This window comes from Gallinula chloropus (genome assembly GCF_964237585.1).
Source record: "Gallinula chloropus genome assembly, chromosome: 1".
Lineage (NCBI taxonomy): Eukaryota > Metazoa > Chordata > Aves > Gruiformes > Rallidae > Gallinula > Gallinula chloropus.
In genome coordinates, this window is record NC_140085.1 from 12995272 (window position 1) to 13020472 (window position 25201).

The 25201-nt window shown below is 37.7% G+C and overlaps 1 protein-coding gene across 2 annotated transcripts in view; it reads left to right on the forward strand.

The window, feature by feature from the left end:
- MAGI2 (membrane associated guanylate kinase, WW and PDZ domain containing 2) overlaps positions 1-25201 on the forward strand; it is a gene marked incomplete at both ends in the record, with an annotated part of 744090 nt that overhangs the window by 444369 nt on the left and 274520 nt on the right. The gene's annotated exons all lie outside the window — the stretch shown is intronic.

Genomic DNA, 25201 nt, shown 5'->3' on the forward strand with positions numbered 1-25201 from the left:
CATTTTAATAAAGCCAGGATAACACTATACTACTTTAAGTCAGATGCTTGTTAGAAATACACTAGTATTTAAGATAACTAATACATTGGTCTTTTTACTGTAATTTTCAAAATTACAGGGAACAGCCTTTATAAGAAAAATATGACTCATTCATATGAGAATAGCATGAGTAGAACTTTTTACAGGAAGCAGCCCCATATTTTACCTTGAAGAAAAAAAAAAAAAAAAGCAATGAAGACCTTTTTGTCCTGACTTTGTCCCTGTCAAGGAAAACATCTGAAGATAAATTAGAAGCTATTCACCCCAAAGAAAATCATTAGCTGTGTTATAAATAGCAGGAGAGAAGGTAATCCTTTCTCACCTAATCAGCACAAAGTACCCATTGGAAAGTAAATAAATTTTCATAAAGAGTTATATCAATACAGAACTTGTAGCAAAGATTTCCATTAAAGAAGGTCAAATAAAGGAAAATATATAGCCTTTTCCTTCTCTATTTTTTTCCTCACTGTCAGACACCTAATGGTAGAAGTTACCTAAACATTAAATTTTACATTTATCTGACAGTCATTAAATAACAAGTCTTTCTTGAAGCATCTTTTGTTACCTTAGGTGTTTTAAACTAGCATTAAAGGACCTTAAGTGTAGCACAAGTTTGTCATTGCTTAACCATGTAATTTCATTAGTTTGTAGCAAGTTTGTAGCAGTTAAACTGCTAGGTTAAATTAATTCTCAGTGTTCTTCTGTCCCTTGAGGGATAGTGAGAGGTGTCATTTAATTCCAGCTACCAGAGCTGAGTGGACAGCAAGGTGAAATATTGGTTGGGGAAGTACGCACAGCTCCTTAAGCTGTCTGAGAACCTAGCTGAAGAGAGGTCTAAAGTTGTGACTACGAAATGCCTGTCACATCATTCACTGATCACAGATGACAAGTTCACTGAAGCCAAGAAGTCAGAAACAAAACACAAAACAAAATAAATTCAAGAAATCACTTTCTGGATAAATCCCATCTCTGAGTCCCAGGTTTCCAAATCTGACAAATAGATAATATATATTATCTGTCTATGTATAATGGCAAATAATAGACAACACATTAGAAAACATAACCAGTTTACAGGTGCTGTTCCTTATATTCCCATAAAAAGAGTTTTGGATATGTCTTTTCAACATGAAAGCCCCATTTCTTGATTAACACCTCATGACTCTAGTACCTTCCTCAAGGAAAGATTTTGCTAAGTATTCCATCACAACTTTTCCTGAACACAATGGGTCTGCAATGATTAAATATATTGGTGATACCTATGCCAACCAAAGAAATATTTCGGTTCTTCCCACTGAGAGATGATGATTTTTGAATCCTTCCATAGATAAGCAATTCATGTGACCATGCATGCTCCAGGACATGAATTTTGTCTCATCAACAGTGCCTATCAGACCTCTGAAACAAATCAGCCTTTGTTTTAAAGAGTCTCAGTATCAATACATTGGATTGCAAATTTCTTTATTATTTCTTCTTTTTTTTTGTCTTGAAAAAAATATTTGTTATTTAGTTAAAGTTCTATAGCTTAGCTGAGTCAATCTATGTTGATTATGTTTTAAAAAAGGAATTTATCATCTAGTCATGATAAAAAGACAGACTCTGTGTATGCGTGTTGATTTTCACCACTTCTTGACTAGAAGGGTTGATCCAATTTGCCTTCTGCCTTTTCCAAAGAGAATCAGAAACATCCAGGTAAACGAGAGGAGTCTTTCAATCATTTATTACAGTATTCAGTATTGTTGAGAGGAGGGATATTTTCTCATAGTAAAAACCAGTGAATATAATCAAAAGCTCTTTATTCTAGTACAAACAAACAATAGTTATGATTCCAACCTGGCCAGGATATAATCTATAAGTGAAACCAGTATATATTCTTAGAAAAAAATTTTTCTATGGTGTTGGGGGTTTTTTAAGCACAAATTATTCCTTTGAGTTTTAGAAGAGATTTTTGTTATAAAAGCTTCAGAATTAAAAATAGGATGCTCTGTGACCTCCTTACTATTTAGGTTTTGAATACGCCTTTCTTTGTCTCTCAGTTTTGTGACAACTGTGAATGAGTGTAGTATTTCAAAGTGCTGTAGAAAAGCAACAGTATGTTCACGTTAAAAACTCTACAATCAGGTTTTGCAAATATAAAAATATTTAATTTCAGTAGGTCCAAATCCATTTCTGTTTTGACCTTTTCTATTTATGTTTTTTTGAGCAACTGCTGGAAAGACCAAGATATCTTTATGGCTATGAATTATTTTAAACATATCTAATGGTACTGTCATGGTTTAACCCTAACTGGTAACTGAGCATCACACAGCTGTTCACTCAGGCCTTCCTCCACAAAGGCAATGGGGACGAGTATAAAAAAAATCTCTTCATGGAACGAGATAATGATAGTTTAATAATACCATAAAGGAAGATAATAATAGTAATAGTGATAGTAATAGTGATAGTGACAGTGACAGTAATACCACAAGTGATGCCGAAGTGCAATTGTTTGCCACATGAAAGGAAAATAGTAATCTGATGCCCAGTCTGTTTCTGAGCAGCAATCCAGCTTCCTGGCTAGCTTCTCCAATTATAGCCGGAGCATGAGGTTATATGCTATGTAACATCCTTTTGGCATGCCTGGGTCAGCTGTCCTGGCTGCGCTCTCCCAGCTTCTTGTGCACCCGGCAAGGTGCAAGAAGCTCAAAAATCCTTGACATAGTGTAGACACTAAAACTTTCTAGCAACTGCTAAAAAGGGTAGGAGTCTGCTAATAGAGAGTAGTAGAGTCAACATGTGCCTTTCAGACCCCCTGAAGGACTGTCATTGCAACAGTTTTGCAAACTTGAAACTAATAGAAAGCCAAAATGACCATCCTGCTTCCGTTAGACTCCTTCCTTTGTCTGCTTCTCCGACCAACATTGTGGATCTCTGTGCACAATATTTGCATAAGACACAAGCTGATAGCTGTGTTTTCAAATTCCTAGGTGCAATTCCCACAGTTGTCAACACTGTTCTCATACTAAATCCAAAACATAGGAGTGGTTACTAGAAAGAAAAATTAAGGGCAGGTACAGAAACAGTTGCTGCACATTTTGCAGCTTACAGGGAGTAAAGTTCCACAGCAATCAAGGTGACACTATTCAGTGCAGAATGAGAGAAAGAAGGATACAAAGCTCACTTTCCCCCTGACTCGGATTAACAGTCCAAGTCACATTAACTCCAGTGAGGTTGTCATTGAGTTCTGAATTTGTAATAGAATTTCAGTGAATTCCACCAATGCATTGCTGTTTGGGGCAGGGAGTGTTTGCCTGAAGCACGCCAAGTCATTTATTTGAAGATCTTTGTACAGCAGTACAGCTAAATCCTGAAGGTTTCACTTTGTTTCTTTTTAGCAGAATTCCAATTTACTTTACTGATTAAATGAGCTCTGATTTGGTCCAGAATGATAACTTCATTGGAGATAAAACTTGTTTCCAACACAGTTAGTGGGGTAAGGTAAAATAACCACAATTATTTGCCAGAGCAGGAAGGGTTCCTGTGCAGAGTGAAAGCCACCTGCCTTTGTTAAGTGGACTCCTTCATGTTTTTTCCATTTTCTGGAATGATAGCCTTTGAATATGTACAAATCTATGAAACGCAGAATAACAAGGCTGTGATGAACAGACAAACTGTGTTTATGTGTATGCTGTCTGTATAACCTCTCTAATAAGAGGATTGGGTCAGTATACTGTCATCTCTATGATATGTCAAAACTTGTGTGGAGACTTCATGGTTGTTTCCATGTCCTTATTAGATTAGCAAAATGTCTTAGCCAGTGCAGCGTATCAGCAGACTGAAAATGTACTTGAGATGTGTATTGGTTAAGAATGCCAATGCTTATAAACAGAAATGCAACATCTTCAATCTTATTTCCAAAATCTATATATGTTAAGGTATGTGATCGAAGGTTATGGTAAGACATCATTATGAACTATTAATAATGCAAGAGTGTAAGGGTAATGCATGCTACGGGTAGAATTGCCTTTTAAACATAACATATGCTTTAGAAGTACCATAAATAACAAGAATTGTTCAGTGTATAAATACTATGAGAAAAAGAAAGGTGTTTGTTGATAATCCATAAGGACATAAATGCATTTCAAATATGCAAAAGTAAGAGGGATTTTAGCAGCCTGGAACTCGGCAAGAAATGCAGACACAGAAAAGCTTGTTCACAATTGAAAGATGTGGCAAAATTATGAAAATAAATGAATTCAACCAATACATCTGTGAAAAATATAAGAAGTAAAACTCTTTTTTTTTTTTCTGTGTGAATTTGTTTGCCTTGGAGGAGCTTAATAAAAATCGCTTTATAAAAGACATCTTATTTACTACTTATATGAGAATAGTACTCAATATATCTCATGAAAATCAATCGGTGTCATTATTGTGCTATTAATTTTGTCACAAATCCATTTTTAGTAATTTTTTGATTGTTTGGAATTGTCTTGATTAACTCAGTGGTTAAAATTCAAAGCTCACTGAACCTATTTAACTACTTACATGATAATGGACTTCCCTTGGCCCCACTGAAGTCCATGATAAAATTACACCTTGCTTGAATGGAGACAAATTTTCGTCCTTTTTTTTTTTTTAAATGATGGAGAATTTTTTGACAGAAGACTGAATATTAGTGGTAATTTCCCGAATATTCCAAGACTCTGTAGTTATTTTTTTAAAAGGTTGAATACATCTCATCAATAAAATTTTACTGTTCTGTATTACTTGTTTCTTACAGTTGTTTTAGGAATAGTTTAAGGGGTCAGCTTACATGCTTTCAGTTGAGTCACCTTTATGATGAGCTCCCATGGGAAGGTGAAATTGGGTTGAAGCTCAGGTCTTGCCTCTGACTCTTCCCACTCACTGGCATGTATGCAACACTTGGAGGTGCTCTGATTCCATTCACTTGCAGAGTACTCATACCCAAGAAGACATTAAATTTTGCATAGGCTTTCATTCCATCTCTTGAACCAAATTTAGCCTAAAACCTTCTAAATGATCTAAACCCTTCTGTTCAGCTAATGCATTTTCAATTAACATTTCATTTTACTATCTGTAAATTTAAAATGTGAGTTAAGGACTGTTCCGCATAGGCAATCGAGTTTTTAATTACTGCATTGTGGTGACAGTGGTTTTATAAAAAGGTGGTGTTTGACTGCAGTAGTTTTGATTCCATTCCTCCATGTAAAAAATTGTAAGGAATTCAAAATTCTCCCCACTTACTGTATGCAGCATTCCCGTATGAGCATGACATCCTGAGCACTCTGCAGCAGAGGATACAAAGAAAATTAATCAAAATAAAGGTAATAAAATACTACCACATTCCTAAGACCTAAAGGCAGTAGTTAATGAAATAGTCTGATTTAAAATGGAAAACAAAGGCACCATGAGGGTAAATGTATGTAGATAAAAATAGAAGTAGTCCTTCAAAAGCCTTAACAGCAGAAAGTGTTTTCAAGGACATAGACAATGACATGAGATACTTGATAGTAAAGATCACATTACTGTTGAAAGTGCCTCTCAAAGTGGTAGATCCCATAACAGTGTGATGGCCACTTCTCACCACTGTATTTAGTGAACATGCAAATGGGGCTATATCAATATCTAGGTCAAAAAAAACAGAGAAGAAATCATAAATACAGTCAGTGACTTCATGATCTGATCCTGTACCTGTTCTACACTAGTAAGATTTAAAGGGCTTTATTCTGTTTCGTCCTTTACCATTAGGGCAGAGAAGGAAGTTGAATTTAATCATTAAATATGAAATGCAAAGAATTAGTGATTTTTTTTTCTTAAAAATTAACATGGGAAACATAGCCCTCAAAAATGTAAATGCTCAGAAACTCAAAAGTGTACTGCCAGTGGATATATCAACATGTATAAGGAATACTATCTACATTTTTCATGCATTTTAAGACACAAAACATCATTTTACTTCTTTTTTTAAAGTTTATTTTGTCATTTTCTCAGGGAAGTAATAAAGAAGGAATTAAAACTGAATAAATATTTCCTTTTTGTATGAAAACCAGCTGCTTTTTAAAATTATACTGTTGCAATATAAAGGGTGACTTTCAAAACTTCTTCTGTGCCTGTTTAAACTTTCTGAAATGTAGGATTAGTTTGACAGAATGTATCCTTCCTCTATGTTCTGAGTTGGAAGCTGTATAAATGCTCATTATTTTAATCATTGGTATTCCTGGTGTGTGGTTGCTTCTATCTTAGGAAATAGCTAAAATCCAGAGACAGGAACTCTGGTGACATCAGAACACTGATTTGTCAGTGATGCTGCTTGCTTCCTGCTGCCATGGCTGTCAGCTGAGGGTAGTAGTCTATAGTCCTGCCATGGTCCTCTCACTCCCACAGCTTGGGCACTTCTCCCTTTTCTGTAACAAGGCTTATGGTTAGAGGGTTCCATCCCAAACCTGTGTCCTGCACCAGGTTACCACGCTTCATGGTAGACTTGTGACATTGTGACCAAGCTGCTGGCTGGTGGAAGCCTTCAGATAGATACTCAAGTGTGCAGGCCATATCAATAGGCAAATACTACTCTTTCAGAAATATTGAAGATATGGTCAGTTTTGGGCTACTGGAAGAATGCAAGCAGTAAGAAGCAATAAGAAGCATACAGATATCCATCATAATGTAGCATGATCACTCTCTACAACTACCTGAATGAAGGTTATGGTGAGGTGGGTGTTGGTCTCTTTTCCCATATAGCAAGTTATAGGGTGAGAGGAAATCATAAAATCATAGAATATGCTGAGTTAGAAGGGACCCATAAGGATCACTGAGTCCAACTCCTGGTTCCACACAGGTCCAGCCAAGTCAGAGCCTGTCACCAAGTGCATCATCCAGATGGTTCTTGAACTTAGTCAAGTTTGGTGCTGTGAACACTTCACTGGGGAGCCTGTTCCAGTGCCTGACCACCCCCTCAATAAAGAACCTCTTCCTAATATCCAAACTAAACCTCCACTGTTGCAGTTTCATGCCATTGCCTCGGGTTCTAAACCAGGTCACCAAAAAGAGGAGATTGGCACCAGCCATTTCACTCTCCCTCATCAGGAAGCCATAGACCATGATGAGGTCTCCCCTCAGTCTCCTTTTCTCCAGGACAAACAAACCAAGAGACTTTAGCCTCTCCTCTTCCAGACCCTTCCACATCCTTATTGCCCTCCTTTGGACACTCTCCAATAGTTTTGTGTCCCTCTTGCACTATGGTACCCAAAACTGCACCCAGTATTTGAGGTGAGGCCGCACCAGTGCAGTGGGACAATCACCTCCCTGGACCGGATGCTCATGCTGTGCTTGATGCACCCCAGGATATGGTTTGTCCTCATGGCTGCCTGGGCACACTGCTGGTTCATGTTTAACTTGCTGTCAAACCAGACCCTCTCAGCATGGCTGGCCTCCAGCATCTGATTCCCCAGTCTGTATGTGTAGCCAAGACTGCCAGAGAAAGTTTAGACTGAATATTAGAAATACATTTCTTCACTGAAATGGTTGTATGTGGAACACAAAGGAAAATAGCCTGCCTCTTTTCAGTGGTCTGTGGACAAGGGGCAATAGCTTCCTATTGGAGCATAGGAAGTTCTGCAGCAATATGTGGAAGAACTTTTTCACAATAAGGGTGACAGAGCACTGGCATAGGCTGCCCAGGGGGGTTGTGGACTCTCCATCTCTGGAGATATTCAAGACCTGACTGGATACCTATCTGTGTGATAGCTCCTAGGGAACCTGCTTTGGCAGGGGAGTTGGACCTGATGATCTCTCGAGGTCCCTTCCAACCTCTATGATTCTGTGATTCTGTGATCAATCATTGGACCAGGCTTCCCAGGGGAAGTGGTTGAGTCACCATCCCTGGAGATATTTAAAAGACATGTAAATGTCCTGCTTAGGGACATGGTTTAGTGATGGACTGGACAATGTTAGGCTAATGGTTGGACTGAATGCTCTTAAACGTCTTATCCAACCCAAATGATTCAGGGATTTTATTGTGTTTGTCTCCAGGAGGCTCTTTCTGCTCATATCCCCTGCCCAGTATATGGTTATACCAAGTATAGCCATGTATAGACTTGATCTATGCATGAGCTGAGTAGCCTCTGATTGAGATGCAGTTGACTGAGGTGTGAGGCAGTCAGCTGCTAGACTGAACTCCCTGCCTGGCCTGCCAGACAACTGTGCTACCTAAGGAGAAGGTACTAGGTGGCCACTAGAGCTGTGTTTCTGCTGGCTAGGGCTCCCCCTTGAGCCAACATGCAGTCCTTCTTTCAGCCAGTTGTGTCAGGCACGAGGTCAGAGACTAGCCACCGTCGCATAGGGCTTGGTATAACCCATAATTCTACTAGCTAGTGCTGCGTAGATCAGCAGAAGTGCGCATGGGCATTCAGATAATCTAATTGATGTTCTGTTGAGGTTCTGTGGCTAGCACAAGCAGCAATTTATTGTCAGCTCAGGGTTTCTGTAAATTATATCTTCTGGATTTTTCCAAAGGAAATCAGATGTGTGTTCCCTGGGCACATAACACCTTCCTTTGCTCATGTGTCTTCCCAGGATGTAGAGCAGGACCCAGTGCCAGTCTCCAGAAACACTTTCTTCTCAGACAGGCTCACTGAAACGATTGTGAATATACTTTATTTTAGATCAAAACTTGATCAGCACCAAGAGGATCTTGACTGCAGAGAAATCAAGAAGCACCCTTTGCTGTTATTCTTTCTTCTGAGCTGGGATGACCTTGTGTCAGCTCAGCCCAGGACCTGCCCTATTCTTTACAATTCTGTGCAGGCTCCACAGAAAGGTATTAAGAAACTGAAGTGTCCAGACAAAAGTAATGCAAATTACCATGGGAGCTGTAGGGAATAAATTTAGAGAACTCATCAGAAGGAGCTTTGTTGAGTAATGATTGAGAAGTTCAGGGAATTTAAAATGTGTGAACCCAATGGATGAACAAAGATAATTCAAAGTTGGTCAAATAAGTAGCGATGGCTAATGTGATGTACCTCAAAAATATGAGTATTTGGATTTAATACTGGGAACAGATTTTCTCATGCTGATGTGATTTAAATATTAGAATAGCTTCCAGAGGTGGAGATACAAGTTTCATCTCTTAGGAAGTTTAAAGGTAGTAATTAGTAGAAATATTCCTGTACCAGTAGAGGGATTAATTAAGGGCTGTAGTATAGTACGGTCTGCTTCAGTATAGTATTTATTAATGCTGTCTATGTGACACATTAGATTTTGACTGTGGGTTTTGTTTTGTTTTTTTTTTATAAAACAGATCACAACCAGTTAACGTGTGCATTTCAGATACATTTCTAACTGAAGTTTAAATGCAGGCTGTATTAGAAAAACAGTACCAACTCCATACAGCCTGAGCTATCAGGCTATCACACTGATAAGGCTCATTTTTCTGTAGTTATTACAAAAGATGTTAGAGAATTCAGTGTCTCAAATTAATAATCATAACAACGTGTCATTGCTCTGGAGAAATGTTTAGCTACATTACTCAGTTACAGAGATCTCCATTTTTAATACATTACTGGAAAGACACAATGTTTCTTATATCATATCCAGTTTACATGCAATTATCATATTATTCTGTCTGTATGAAGTTCCTCTGGATTTTATATCCTCTTGGATACTAAACCTTTTGTGTATTTGTGATATTTCTCATTGTTTGACTTCAGACAAGAAATCATCACCTTCTTGTAGCAACTAGCATTCTACTAAATTGCATAAAGTACGGTCCAAAAAGTGTTTGGGAGGTTTTTCCTGAAAGACATGGAGAAAATCCCCATTGCTACAAGTCTTTCCATTTTGTCAACCTCAGAATTCTCAAAAAATATTGAAGCATTTTTATTTTCAAAAATACAAGATACATTGAATTTTCCATAATGCTTTCCTATTAATATCTTATTATGAATCAAAGGATTTTTTTTCTGAGTATTTTCCCTAAATCCTCTTGCCTATTTTGAAGACAGTAGACAGTTTTAACAATTGCCTTCTCTCGCGTTTCCTCCCTTAACCACCACAGCTTTGCAAACACGATAATGGTCAGACTAAAATAACATCAAGCCAGCTTCCCAGCAACCTATCCAGTCCTATGGACTTGTATGTATTCAGCTGACATAATTAGTACCTAATTTGATCCTTCTGTACTATGGGTATCAGCCTGGAGAAGAGAAGGTTCAGGACACACCTTATAGTGGCCTTCCAGTTCCTAAAGGGGACCTAAAGGAAAGCTGAACAAGGACTGTTTATAAGGGTGTGTAGTGGTAGCACAAGGGGCAATGGTTTTAAACTAGAGCAGGGGAGGTTTAGGTTAGACATTAGGAAGTTCTTCATTGTTAGGGTGGTGAGACACTGGAACTGGTTTCCCAGAGAGATGGTGGAGGCCCCATCACTGGAGACATTCAAGGTCAGGCTTGATGAAGCTCTGAGCAACCTGATCTAATTTAAAGTGTCCCTGCTTACTGCAGGGGCGTTGGACCTTTAAAGGTCCCTTCTAACCTTACATATTCTATGATTCTATGGGTCTGCCAGTCATTGCTACTAAGCAAAAATCTGAAAGGCCTGAGAGTGAGCAACAGACCTTGCCAGTGAAGGCTGAGAGAGTGAAGACATTTCAGTCCTTTGCTGAGGTAGCCTTTGCCATGCTTGCAATCACCAGCACATTGGTCAGACGGCCCACATTCTCTCCAGTCTTCCTTTTGTTGCTTCTGTGTCTGTAAAAATCTTTCCTGTTTCCCTCAATGTCCTTCAGCAATTTCAGGTCTAGCTGTTCTTTGACCTCCTTAATTCTACCCTGTGTACACAAGTCTCCTTGGTTGTCTGTCCATGCTTCTGCCTCCCTAACACACCCGTAGTGGAGAGTTCCTGAGAGCAAAACTTTGTACAATGTTCCATGAAACCAGGATAAGGCTTCTCTGCAGCAGCAAAGATTAAATTGTAGTTTCTGTATTTCTATTCTTGCAGCAGAAATTGCTTTGCAGCAAGACAGAAAAAAATTCCTTTTTATGACCTTCAGAAGAGTTGTGACTCTTTGAAAAATCACTTTGATTATTCTGTTTCAATAACAAGGTATTCTAGAACTTTTCAGTACTACATGCAGCCCTGGTCATGTCTGCTATGGTGGACTCCAGACAAGTGAACCAAAGCATGCATCTTGCTGCCTGCTTACACAAAACAAGGGAATGGGTGTTTCCTATCAAGCTGACCTTAAAATATTGAAGGATATTGAGAGAAGTAGATTGTGCCAAGTGTGGAAAAATGCCGTATAAGTGTAGGAAGAGGGCCTGGATTTGTGTGGTTAATCGAAAAGAAGGATTCAGCTACTGATGCAGTTTGTTCTGCAATAGTGTAACATTACTTCCCAAGTGAGCTAATTAAAACAAGATAAAAGACCAACAAAACCCAAGCACTAAAATAAGTGTTTCTGTTTCAAAGCAAGACAGTTTCTGATCCAAAACAAAACAACCCTAAAGATACTAAAAACAAACAAAACCTTTCCAGTGTAGGGAAATCTGTGTGTTGGGCTTGTGCTGTTTTCAAATATAATTCATCTATGTTTCACCTTGCGTATATGAAAGAATAAATAGATCCACAGGGTGGGAGGCGGTAACAGAATGCTTCCCTTGTATTTCTTTCTGGTAATGATGATACAATCAAAAATCAAGGTCAAATATGCTGGTAGAGAATGAAATATAATAGCCCAGTTGATGACCTACATCACAGTTATTTTATGTAATGCATACAGGAGAGAAAAAAGCCAGGACTATAGAATAAGTCTGATGCAGAAGACTCCTATGCCAGCATAAGGAAAATGCAATATTTTCAATTCACCAGCAACTAAAAGTGGTGCAGGAGATGTGCCACAGCATCTGAAAGCTGAGTGGATTTAGATTTATCTTTCCAGACTCATTTAACTGTAAGTCAAAGCTCGCTCAGTCATCACTAGGAAGAGATAGGATGAGACTTAGCCATGACCACAGCATGTTGATATCTGACCTACTTTAAAGATTCCTCAAGGCTGCTGAAGATCAGAGGAATGCAAAGGCAAAAATCTTGCTTTGATCTTAGTTCACCTCCAAATTATGTTGCACAATACATCACTGAAAGGTGGACTCCAGGAGAAAAATCTACAATAAAACCAATAAAAGTTTAAGTCCTCCTGAGTTTCATAGTGGTGTACCCAGTAAGAATAATGAAATTTCAATTTGGTGATAGAGAATCAGAAACCCTTTCTGTAAATGGACAGACACATTTGCAGGGTCTTCCACAGACACTGATCTTGATTTTAGGGGAGTGATGCAGTTCTTCCTTTGTGTTCTGTACATGTTAATGCTCTCCTCTAATAAGCATAGAGGTAACAGTAGCCTTCAAGGAAAGAACCAAGCTGACCTTATTTCTTGTTATTTGTATCTACATGGTGTCAAAGAGCCCCAGGCATAGAATGGGAACCAAAATACTGCCTAGATTCTGCAGGAAATAAATAAATAAATAAATAAGATGAGAGCACTTTCCCTCGGGAATTTATACTTCTAGCATGAGATGAAGTACAATAGATGAAAGTAGTCAGTAAGAGAAGAACAAGAAGACGAAAAGAGACAGCTGTAGCAGAATGTCAATCCGTGGGTGTCCATGGACCAGTGATTTGATTGCTGTCACACTGTATGTAAGAACATATATAAAGTGGTGTGAAAGAGGTGTGGAAGAGGTAAAAAGAGGTATTGAAGAGTTACTCTGCACAAATTGAAATACATCTTCTATCTCAATATCAGAAAGCACTTTTTTACTGTGATGGTGACCATGTATTGACACAGGTTGCCTGGAGTTTCTAAAGTCTCCATACTTGGAGATATTCAACAGTTGTCTGGACATACGCCTGCGCAACCTATGACCCTGCTTGAATGGGGGCTGTGGATGAGATGGTCTCTGGAGGTCCCTCCCAGCCTCAAATGTTCTATGATTCTGTGAAATCATAAAATCAGTGATGTCATAATGTGGATATAAATAGTTTTTCTGAGGGTGTATTAGGAGCAACAGAGAGACACAAAAGATCTTGTAAGAATTGGTACTAGCAAGAACAAGAAAGGTGAAAACAAATGCTGAGTGAATTGAGGACTTAGTTATGCGGGTGGGAAGGTGGAGACAGTATAGAAAATAAGGGAGGAAGGGAGAAGATGTGGGTGCTGTGATGAGTAGAAGGGTTCTGGTAAATTAACCAATGGTAAACAGAGAAGAGCATTGAAAAGATTGGTAAAATACAGTGATGATTGAATGGATCTTAGGACTGGAAGTGCAGTGTCCTCTCACTCTAAGGAGGTGGAAGGTCCCATCACTGGGAAGATCTGGGAACAGTGTAGCTCACAGCTGCCTTCTTGCCCAGTATAAACAGAAATATATTATGTTAGCTTAACCATGTACAAATGGAGAAGCTGAATCATTCACTAAGAGAGTTAATTCCTACTCGAAAAACTTGAAAGTACAACTTCTAGTATGGAATGATATTATTGTCAGCATTTTTAACACATTCTGTTCAAGAGAATTGTAGTCAGTTTCATAATAAACCCCAAAGTGTTATTCTAAAGCAAGCTCCTTTACCTTTTATATATTGCAGCAAGCTGTACAAGCTGCTTACTATCACAAAATATCACATTATCAGTTTTCTATGATAAAGTTGTGAAATACTTTTATAGAGAGGCAAGGGGGGAAGGTGTAAGTATTTCCTCCTCTGCCCAGTATATGCAAGGTATGTCAGAGATGCCATGGCAGAGGACTGTGGAGCAGATCCTGCACCACTACTGTTTCAAGGAGCTATTCACTTGCTACAGATGGACAAAGACTGTGCCAAGGGAAGCAGTATCATTCTCACCAAGCTGACAATTGGGATATGTCAGACAGAAGTTTGATTTATGAGTTGGATCTAACCAAAAGCCTCTGGCTGTTGTAACTTTGTAATTGAGGGTCCTTTGAGAAAAATTCTGTCTAACCTCCCTGTGGAGATTTTGCTTGCAAGTAGTTGTGTTGGTAATCCCTAGCACACGTTTCATTGTCATATTTTCCCAGCTGTATTTGGACACTAGTCTGCTGAGCATAAAAACTCTATCGTTAAAAGAAATAGAAATAAAATCTCCTGAAGGCTGCTGAAATTATTATTATCTTTGGAAAACCTCTGCTTCTCTGTCTGAGACAGGATAAAAATCTCTTGATCGATGAAAATTCAAATTAAAACTCTGACTGATTCAGATATTGAAAAATACTAAAGGGGACAGATGGTATGGAGATGTGCATGATTATGTGCTCAGTGGTGAAATTTAGCTGGAAAGAGAAAGGAAGCAAATCAAATTAATTCCCCCTATAACACTATTTAACAAATTCCTTCATAACCTCACTTGGCAGTGCCTTTGCAGTTTCTGTCCCCAGCCTTTGCTAATTCATTGCAACCTCCAAGTTGAGGTGTTACCAGCAGTGTCAAGGTGTATTCTTCTAGCTAATGGAAGAGCCTAGAGATAAACAGAGTACATTTGGTTGATTAGGGTAAAGCAAAGATATTGTTTTGCCATCCCTGGGAGGGATGGGTCTGCTGCCTTTTCCTTGCTGGGATTATACTTGAAGGTAAGGTAGAAACCTCTAGCAGTAACACAGTCAACAGGAGGTGCTTTAGGAACCTATACTGACTATGGCATTATAACCTCCTTGTCTCACTCTTTTTGTAAAAGCTTAGAGAAGTAAAGAGAAAGATTTTATTTTAGAGGCTGTGAGGTGAAATGTTGTTAATTTCTAAATTGAGGCTTAGGTTGAATCAGCTTGAGCAGAGCCTGCATCTGTGACATTTTGGGCTTTAAGCAGTCCACCTAAATTCTGTATGCTTTTTTGGTTACAAGTTACAAGTAATTTACTGCACCCTAAACTATTTTTGACTCTTGGTACTAGTGATTTTGTCCGTGAAAGACAGATGAGGGAAAATAGAAAGTCACTCCAGTATAAGATTAAAGTATGATGTTTTAGGAAAATCATCCTGGGTTTTGAATGTTTCATCAGCTCTTCATCTTATGTGTATAGTGTAGGTTTGGAGTGTTTACTTTAATGGCACATGCCTTGTACAGAGCCTCATTTTTATGTAGTGTCTTCCAACGGTGACAACTATTATGAACTCAAGAGACCCTTTTATTGAAATGTGGCGATCCTATCTGATTAGCGACATTCAGGAAGAAACTCACATTTTATAGACAGTAAATTTTTCAAGACAGGCTTTTCCCCTTAGAAATGCATTGTTCTTACTGAATGCTATTAATGTATATAAAAACTGGGAAGGGGTAAGGGAGGGTAAATTTTTGTCCTAATTACAGATTGCAGTTTCCACTGATTTCAGCACTTCCATAACTTTTCAGCTTGTCAATATAGTCTTTATCTGTAAAAAAAAAACAAAAAAGTGTTAAGCAAACTGTAGTGTTATATTTTTATAGTGGTTTTCATGCAGCTGAACTGCAATTTACAGAATAATTGCTTTCCTTTGCTACTTTATGTCATACTTTCCACTTCTCATTCTGAGACAGCATTTCTTTCAGAAGTGCTATTCCACATAAGTCATCAAGGCAAAAGAACGTAAAACAAACCAGCTACTTTCAGTGCTTCATTTGTGGGTTTTTTGTTAGGGAATGAAAAAGTTCTCAACATCACCTGTACTTCATTGACTGCAAAAGTTTGCATGATATGTGTTATGAAGACACAAAGCATTCAGATAAAAATAAATATTGAATACCCATCTTTCTCACTGAACTTTTTCATTCTGTACATTTTCAATGTGTGAATGAGTCAGGAATTCACCAGGAAAAACAGCATGTGATTGAAAAGTTATTCACTGCATGTAACATTAAGTATTCAACTTACTGCTCTTAATCACCCCCTGGAGGCATTCAGTACCCTCTATTTCTTATATAGAGAATTTCAGTTCTTAACTTTGGGTGCACTAAATTAGAGGCACATACTTAAAGAGGCAAGTACATGAGGTGAACACTCATACAGTTAAAGCCCTTTAAGATCCCAGAAGAGGTTCTTAGTAGAACAGAGACTGTACTTCAGGGCTGATGCCTCTTCAGAGGACAGTGAAATGCACCAGTGTTTTAGTCTACTGGGTACAGATACAGAGACAAGATACCATTATCATCAGTAGCTTTGATGAGCATAAATTTAGAGGTTGTCAGCTCTAAAATTCCCTATGACTGCAGAAGAAGTCTGACAGGTAGGGCTCAGGTTCCAGGTTTGCTCATATCAGGTAACCTGATATTACTCAGTGGCAATCACTTTGACATTATAGGAGCTATCTGTTATCTGACAGATTGCCACAATCTGTCTACTCCTCTTGTCTGGCACAGACAAGGAAACGGTCATCAAGATCACAGACTCACAGAATCATTTAGGTTGGAAAGGGCCTCTTCAGATCTAGTGACCAGCTCTGTGAATGAGGGGAAGGCACTGGGTGTTTCCTACCCAGGCTTTAGTCAGACCTTTACACTGTTTGCAACAACACCCTCATAGACAAGCTGACCAAGTATTAATTAGATAAGTGAACAGTGAGGTGGATTGAAAACTGACTGAACAGCCAAAGCCAGATGGTTGTGATCAGTAGCATGACGTTGAGTTGTAGCTGAGCCACTAGAGGTATATTCCAGGGGTTCATACTGGGGCCAATATTGTTCCTCAAGCATAATCATTAATGATCTAGACAATGGGACAGTGCACCCTAAGTTTGCAGATAATACAAAACTGGAAGTGGCTGATGGTAGTGCTGCCACTCAGATGGACCTGGACAGACTGGAGAAATAGGCTTTGAGGAAAGTCATGAAGTTCAGCAAAATTAAATGCAAAGTCTTACACATGGGGAAGAGTAACACAATGCACCAGTGCATTGTCCCCAGGCAGAGCTCCAAGCATTTCAGCTGCAGTGTTACAAAAAGGTTAACATGGCCACTCACCTTCCCAGACTGGCTTTCCAAAAGAGCCTGTATCCAACATTGCAGAAAACTAGTCATGTGAGTTATCCCATCATGTCTCCATTAGCTTAATGATTGCATCTACACAAAGATTTCTAATTCTTCCTATTGGTTTTCCATGCTGTGTCCATTAACATCAAAGTATTTCAGAGGCACCCAAGCATGATCATTCACCAGAACAATCTCAAGAATTTCTCCTGCAAGAGATACTTTAGATACTTCCTTCTTTATACACTTATGCTCAAAGTGATTCCACTTCATTGTTTTGTTGATTGCTATGTCCCTTCTGTCCCCGCCTCCCCTGGCTTTTGGCTTGCCTACCACATCCATAATTTGCTCACTTGCATGTAGAGTAATGTTTACCTCTCCTGTAATTCCTAGTTTACAGCTCATGTTGGCACACATTTTATGCTTCTCATTACATGCTTTGGCCCCAAGTGCCTCCTCCCTCATTCTGCATCATTAGGTTCTTGCTAAGAAATAGATTGCAGCCTTGTGATGTTGTAACCTTACCAAGATAAATCTCACAATCATAGAATATCTCGAGCTCATGTTATATGGAAATACTACTCTAGAACATCACTCCTCTTCTACACAGAAAATTATCTCTGATTTCTGGCCTTTTTTATTTATGAGCCCATGCCATTCACTTTTATTTCAGTACTGGATTTTCTTTACCTAAGTCTTTGCTTTGGTAGCAAACCAAGGGCCTAAAATTAATTGTATGAATGATATGCAACACAGTTCCCATGTGGGACTGGAAGATATTGCACACGACCTGTAAGATTTTCAGTTTTCTGGAACAGTCTCTGGAGGCTACGCAGGATAGCCCTGATTTGAGATCACTTAACTCTTCTTTGCAATTCAGCTTTTTTGGCCCCACATTCTGCAAAGTAGAATTACAGATATGTTAATTCCTTTTGTTAGTCATGGAAAATAACTAATAAAGAGAATGAATGTCAACAGCAGAACTGGATTAGGAATCAATTCTCAATTTTTTTCCTGTATTTTTTCTTGTAAACTCTCTAAAAACCTCATGATAAATCTTCTTTCTCTGTTGAGCCCATAATTGCTGGAATTGAAGTATGCAAATGAGGAATTCAGTCCTCTGAAATATATGTGGAAGAACTCAGGACAGCAAATTTAGGACAGACATGATTGGTTTCTACCGGCACTATCTTCCTTTATGCTGCTACAATTTTTGCTTTGGTATTGCTGAAGGAGTGTCTGCAAAGTTAGATATTTCAAGAAGTAGTAGTCAAAAAATAAATGGTCTAAGCTTTATCATTCCAGGTATAACTAAATCTTGTTTATTCATTTGATTACCCCTGTCTGGTTCACCTTCTGGCAAGAAAAAAATTGTCATTTCAGTAAGGAGAGGGAGAATGCTTTGAAACAGCTTCCTAAATAATAGCACAAACCAGAGAATAGTTCAGTTAATCATTAGTTTTATCTATCAGATGTCTGAATATTTATGTCAATTTACATATTTTTCATTTTAATCAGTCACTTGAGGAAATGAATACAAGTGCTTTGCAGAATGCTATTTTTTCTCATTTTCCTTAATATGAACAGACTAAAATTAAATGAAGTGATAGAAAGGAGAGCCGGTTAAGACTTGTTAGGTCATTGAGGTTGTCTGCCTGCCAACGAGGCTATGTTGCCTACGGTCTATGCAGGTATTTTGTTTCAGTCTAATTTTAAGTGACTGATATAGCAAAGCTCCTTGCACCACCTCACTTGGGAGACAGGTATGTAATGTAACATCATAGAATTGTAGAATCATAGGGGTTGGAAGGGACCTCGAGAGATCATCAGGTCCAACCCCCCTGCCAGAGCAGGCTCATATTGCACAGATAGGCGTCCAGATGGGTCTTGAATATCTCCAGTGAAGGAGACTCCACCACCTCCCTGGGCAGCCTGTCCCAGGGCTCTGTCACCCTCACTGTGAAAAAGTTCTTCCGCATGTTGATGTGGAACTTCTTGTGCTCCATCTTGCAGCCATTGCCCCTTGTCCTTTCTCCACAGACCACTGAAAAGGGGCTGGCCATTTCCCCCTGCATCCCATACTTAAAATATTTATAAACATTAATAAGGTCCCTCCTTAGTTTTCTTTTCTCCAGGCTGAACAGCCCCAGCTCACTCATCCTTTCCTAACAGTGAGAAAATGCTTTCCGATACTTGACTAGAGATTTAATTTTGCCCAGCATCAATCCACCGATTCTATTTTAAATAATTTTTCTTCTTAATCTGAATTTGACCCTCCTAAAAGAGAGAATGTTCTGATTTCTCCCACCCTGCATTCTGAGATGCAATTTGTTCAGTCTAACCATTACTAAACTAATCCTAAATACTTTCTAAGTATTCCTAGAATCTAACAGTGCATATATTCTGACATTTTTCTTTCCTGATATGCCTTTTTTGGCACTGAGATGATCCAAATTATGGAGCCTAGACGTAAATTATTAACATGTCACTTCATTGCAGGTCTTCCAGTCAATGCTCACTGCTTTTTTGCCATCAGCTTTAATGCTTTAAACTCTGCTCACTAGCATGCAAATGGGTTTGCTGTATATACCCTATGACCTCATCATAAAGCATTACAGGAAGGGAGATGAAGAACCAAGCTTGAAAAGTAAATGGAAGGACTGAAAAATGAGTATGTACAGATTAAGTTAGAGGGAGAAAGGTGATAATAAAACTAAATACTTTTTGGGAGTGATGAGAAATTACAGGGTGTTTAATCTGGAAGAAACCAAAACTTCACAGTACTGCAAATCTATATAGGATGACTGGAAATGAAGAAGATAATTTAAGGTGAGAAAAAAGTGAATCTGGACTATTCTTATTACAGCAGCAAGTTTAGTTTATTATTATTTTTATTTCAGGAAAAAAAATGCACAAAAAGCTATCTCATCTTTATTCCAGATAAGAATTTATTTAGAAAAGCCTCGTGTTCTGTAGCAAAAAGATGGTGTAAATGGTGCCCAGGTAATCCCAGCCTCTTCACCAAGGCCTGATCCTCAGAGGAATCAGGTCTTGCAGCAAAACCTCCCATCTTTCCCTCCAAAAAAGCACAGGGAGGGACTCCCTGCCCACAGAGTCAGGCTGGGAGCTTCATACTCCTCACCAGGCCCCCCCTTATACCTCCATCAGGGCTTGGATACCAGTTATCATTATTTATTAATGTCTTTGCTTTATGCCAGTATTTTTCCCTTGATATACTGTATTTGCAAGTCAAATCAAGTACAGCATATGTCCTTTTCCTCTCTTGGCTAGAATTACTTCATTTTGTCCTTTGCTGACTCTGTCTTTTCCCTGCACTTCACTCACTGACTTGTGGCTCCTTCTTTGACACATCCTTGTTCTTGTTTTCATTGCAGCAAATATGTCATTCCTGGACGAGCTTTCTTACCTGTTTATTTTATTAGTTCCTCAGGGGTGATGCTTGCTGGTACAAAGTACTCCTGTGTGACGTTTAAGCTTCCCTAGCCTTCTTTCAACTAAAGAGTTCTAACTAAAGAGTGCTTCATGAAGAACCATAAGGAATAAATATTTTAAATCCCCAAAGAATTTATTTCTCAAAAAATACTGGTTTTGCTTTCATGGATACCATTTCTTAATAACTGCAATCAATAACTCATCATCATCTTCACCAAATATTCCAATTTTCACTAGTTCATTGACTATTTCATACGTTCATTATTATTTGTGCTTTCTAGACCCAGCAATTTTCAATCTGTTCTGTTACTTATGCAATGATATCTTTTCCTCTAGGTAACTTATGAGCTTTTTTAAAGATCTATGTTGAACATGTATTTTTACGCAACAGGTACATTTCTGAACAGTCCCACATGAACCATGAGTAAATAACTGGAAATGAGTATCTTTCACATATAATTGGAGAGTGTGGATTGCAACTGCAGTGAACTGAGATAGCAATAAGTTCAGTAAAATAGACATCAGTGAGGCTGAGATAGTATTGCTTCTGAAGCACAGCAATAAAAAGAGATTTCAAACATATATGTGGAAAGGGAACTATATCTGAGCACTGCCTCCTGCTACCTAAGACAATTCATTTCGGTTCCAGGCCCTAGAAGGAAAACATGCTTCTTTTTTCCCCCCAAGTATCATAATTTTTAAACAGCTAAAATTACAACAGCAGAATGAAAAGCAAACCAAGTAGAAAAGAAAGGAAAGATACAGGAGGGAGAACCTGGAAGGTTCCAAAAAGGTCTAGAGAAGACTTTCAATACCAGAAAAGCCTTCTTATAAAGGAGGAAAGATAAAAAAAATACCAACAGTGAATTCTGAGATACATACAGTATTTTTGAAGATTTCAAGAGTTTGATTAAAACTTTGGTTAAATATGAGGTAATATTTTGCTATCATTAATCATAATTACTATTTAAGTTAATTGAAATTAATTTGTATAGTAAAAGCATTAAGGCTTGAGCCATGTTATTTTTTTATTGAATTAAGAGTTCTTACACTAAAACATATTTGTTGATATATTCAAACCAGCAAAACATTCTTGAGAAAATGTAGCTCATGTTAGCAAGAGGGGTTTTATAAGGACGGAACTCCCACTGGATTCTTGAACAAGATAAACTATCCCAAGAAAAGGTATTCTATGCTAGTATAAATATGTCTCGCCTGGGGCTTTTGCTAATGCAGTTGTGTTAATTGAGGGGGATTGAGGGATACTTTTTCACACTCCCAATGAAGTTACTGCAACAAAAATTCTGATTAGTCCTCTGTCGTTTCACAATTAAGGGAAAAACTAAAAATGTATGTGATATTTCTCTGACTTTTCAGGAGAGTGTATAGGAGCATCTGCTGTGTTTTGGATAATTAAGAATAGCACTTGAATATTTTATCATCTAGACTACGACATCTAAACCTAGAAAAAAATGTGTATTGCCTTTCATAATTTCATAGCCACTATTTCTTAATCCAATAATCCTGTTCAAATTCTGGCTAATTAATTAATCATATATACCATAAAGAACCCAAGGCCTATTGTTAAAACAGTGCATTTTATGAGTCTGCAGAGAAAATTAATTTGTGTTAGCGAACACAGCTGGACAACTGAGTGGGAAATTGGGATTTGGTTCTCAGGAGATTCACAGGTGCCTCATTGTGGAGATTCATACTCACAGTTTAACATTTGAGACATAAGGTGCAATTGCATCACCAGTGTAACAAGGCTTCCCTAGTGTATCTCATACTGAAGCAGCTACAGTCACTAATGGAAAGTGTCTTTCTCTAGTCATCTTATTACTGGGGCAAGTTGTCACACTTTAAAATAATCATAAAATATTCAAATTTATTCTATGTGTGTTTAAAGTATTCATTCTAAAATCAATACATTTTCACAGTGCCCTACGCTTAAGACGCACATTACAACAAGGAATGGATTGAGTGTTTAGAAATTGGAACATGGAGTACATATTTGGCAAACTAGAAATGTTAAAATGCAAAAATTTTAGATAATTTATAGTTTTGAGAAATAGACCTGAATGCAGCCTGTATGAAGTAATGTATGAAATACATGACTAGAACCATCTTGTTGCTGATAGGAAATGGTTATCATAAGGCTAAGAAAGTAGTTGAATGTGAAAATTGCCAAAGAGATGGATTTAGATGTCCTGGGGGTGGATATAATAACTTTTATTTTCCCATCTTAAAGTCGCTTATAGAATCACCATATTATCAAAATTTGAAGTTATGATGTGCTCATCCAGGTCAGTTAATGAACCTGGAAAAGCCTAAATCAGAAGATTTGTGCTCTGTTATCAGTTGAAATTATAATTTCCCTGATAGTTATCAAAAACTGTCTTAATGCACGCTATTTAGTCTGCGGGTTTGAAATAATTTATATTAAGAAATGAAAATACAGTAAATAATAACATCTATTTCAGTGGTTACTACTTTTTTGAATTGAAATGATCCTTCATTCTAGTACACTGCTTGTCTGTACTCTCATTTTACTGATTTTCTTATGGCTTACTCTGTGTTTTGGATATTTGAATGTCAGCAGATATATCAATGTGTGAATATTTGCTTCAGTATTTCCACAAACAAGCTGTTTCGTGATTGCCATGTACTTAGGATTTTGTATATTATTATTCCTATTATAACCCAGAACACATGACCTCTCTATTCAAATTATATCACTAATCATAGCTCAGAATTTTAACAATTCTTGAAATGAACTCATCCACAAACTAGTTATCCACACAAAGAGCTCAAGTGTTAAGAATGAAAAGACATGCCTTTATGTTGCTTGGGTTTTTTTCTTACTTCATATGAGTATGGGCTATTAGTATAGTGGGGAAAAAATAAACTTTCCCTAATTGCTTAGGACAAGGTCTTTACTGTCCTATAGCAAATGCATAATGGGACTCATAAATTCCAGTGTAAATTTTCTCACATACTTCCATATCCTCAGAGTTTTTTAGTATTGCAAGAACCTGACAAAACTCAGGATCTAGTGTTAGGTGTCCCATCTCTGGTGTGAAGAAAATTTGTTTATCAATTATATCAGCACTAACTAAAATAATGATATCATTTCTGAAGCTTTAGCCTAACATTTGTATCCAGATCATTTAGGTTTAAAAATGAGCAACACTTAAGATGATTCAACGCATTTGTGGCAAAAATCTTAGTGTCAAGGTGAATTACATCTTCTGTTGAATGCTGTTGAAAGTTTTCATTCAAATTACGGTTTACAATATTATTTTGGAAGCAAATCCAGGGAAAGGAGTAAATGGCAAGCAGCATGGATTACTCAGAATATTTATGTATTTATTTAATTTAATTTTTAATCGAGTCCAGAGACACCAGCATAATGAAAAGTTTAAATGATCTATATACCTATGATGAAAATGTGATTGCAAAACAAGCTCTCAAATATTTGAAATGTGTAAATGTCAGCAAGGAAGAGAGGTTATTTAGGATGCTGTGAGTAGTATTAGCAGAATAGCCAGATTAAATATAAAAAGGAAGGATTTCATCTAGCTCTCAAGGTTAATTTCTGACAGCAAAACTCTTCAGAGTATAAAATGTTTTTGAAAAGAAGCAACAAAGAGTTTCTCAGTTAGGAAATCGAAAGTAAATAAAGCACAGACTGAGAAAATAATTTGTGGGAATTATTATCTCAAGTGTCTCTGGAACCCAGATTTAAGAACAAAATAAAACTCTTCCATCTTTAATTTTGATTAAAAATGCTAAGTTGTTTTTCTTATTTTCCAACACCTCTCAATATTACATGATGAATAAATAATGTTTACTTACATTTTATACAAGATATGAGTAGCTTTTGATTTGTTATGAATTAAAATCCTTATTTTAAGCAAAAATAAAAAATCCTAACAGAAATATTGTAACATCTGGCTACAAATAACACAAATCTATTTTTCATAGGCATTAACCTGCCTCTATGTCTCATTGGTATATTAGGTACAATTTATTCTCCTTAACTTAAACATTTCAGTAGTACTTGATGTTTTGTTGAACTTTTCTTTCAATATTTAGTGTAGAGCTTACAAAAGATATTGGATGTATAGACAAGAAATTCTAAGGGGTCTGTGTACCTACCAGATATTCAAGACCCATCTGGATGTGTATCTGTGCAATCTGCCCTAAACAACCTGCTTTGGCAGGTTGAGAGACTCGGTGATCTCTTGAGATCCCTTCCATCCCCTATGATTCTGTGATTCTGTGATCTCCCTTACCTTTCCAATCATTGTCAACTGAGCATATGACTAGGAAGAATACAGTTTCTAGTTATCTTTTCTGGGGTGGTAATAAAAATTACTGTCCCGAAAGGACAAAAGGGTGGGAGTCAGTTCAGTGCTAAGATGCTTGTCTAGACTAGAGTCTGATGACCCACTGCTGATGGATAATGAGATCCAGTTAATTAGCCAAGGGGAGCAAGGAAAGGGATTCATCTAATCAGCTGCTAGATGTCAACTTCGGGCTGAACCGAATCATTCCATCATCACTGCAGACAGTGTCAGATCAGGGTCAGTCAGCTGCTTAAACAAAGGTGTTTACTATAATTTGGAAAAACATAGACTGCCTTTGCACTAGCAGGTAGCATGGTAATATAGGAGAAGGTCTGTAAAGAGAAATGTGTCTGCTCTGGT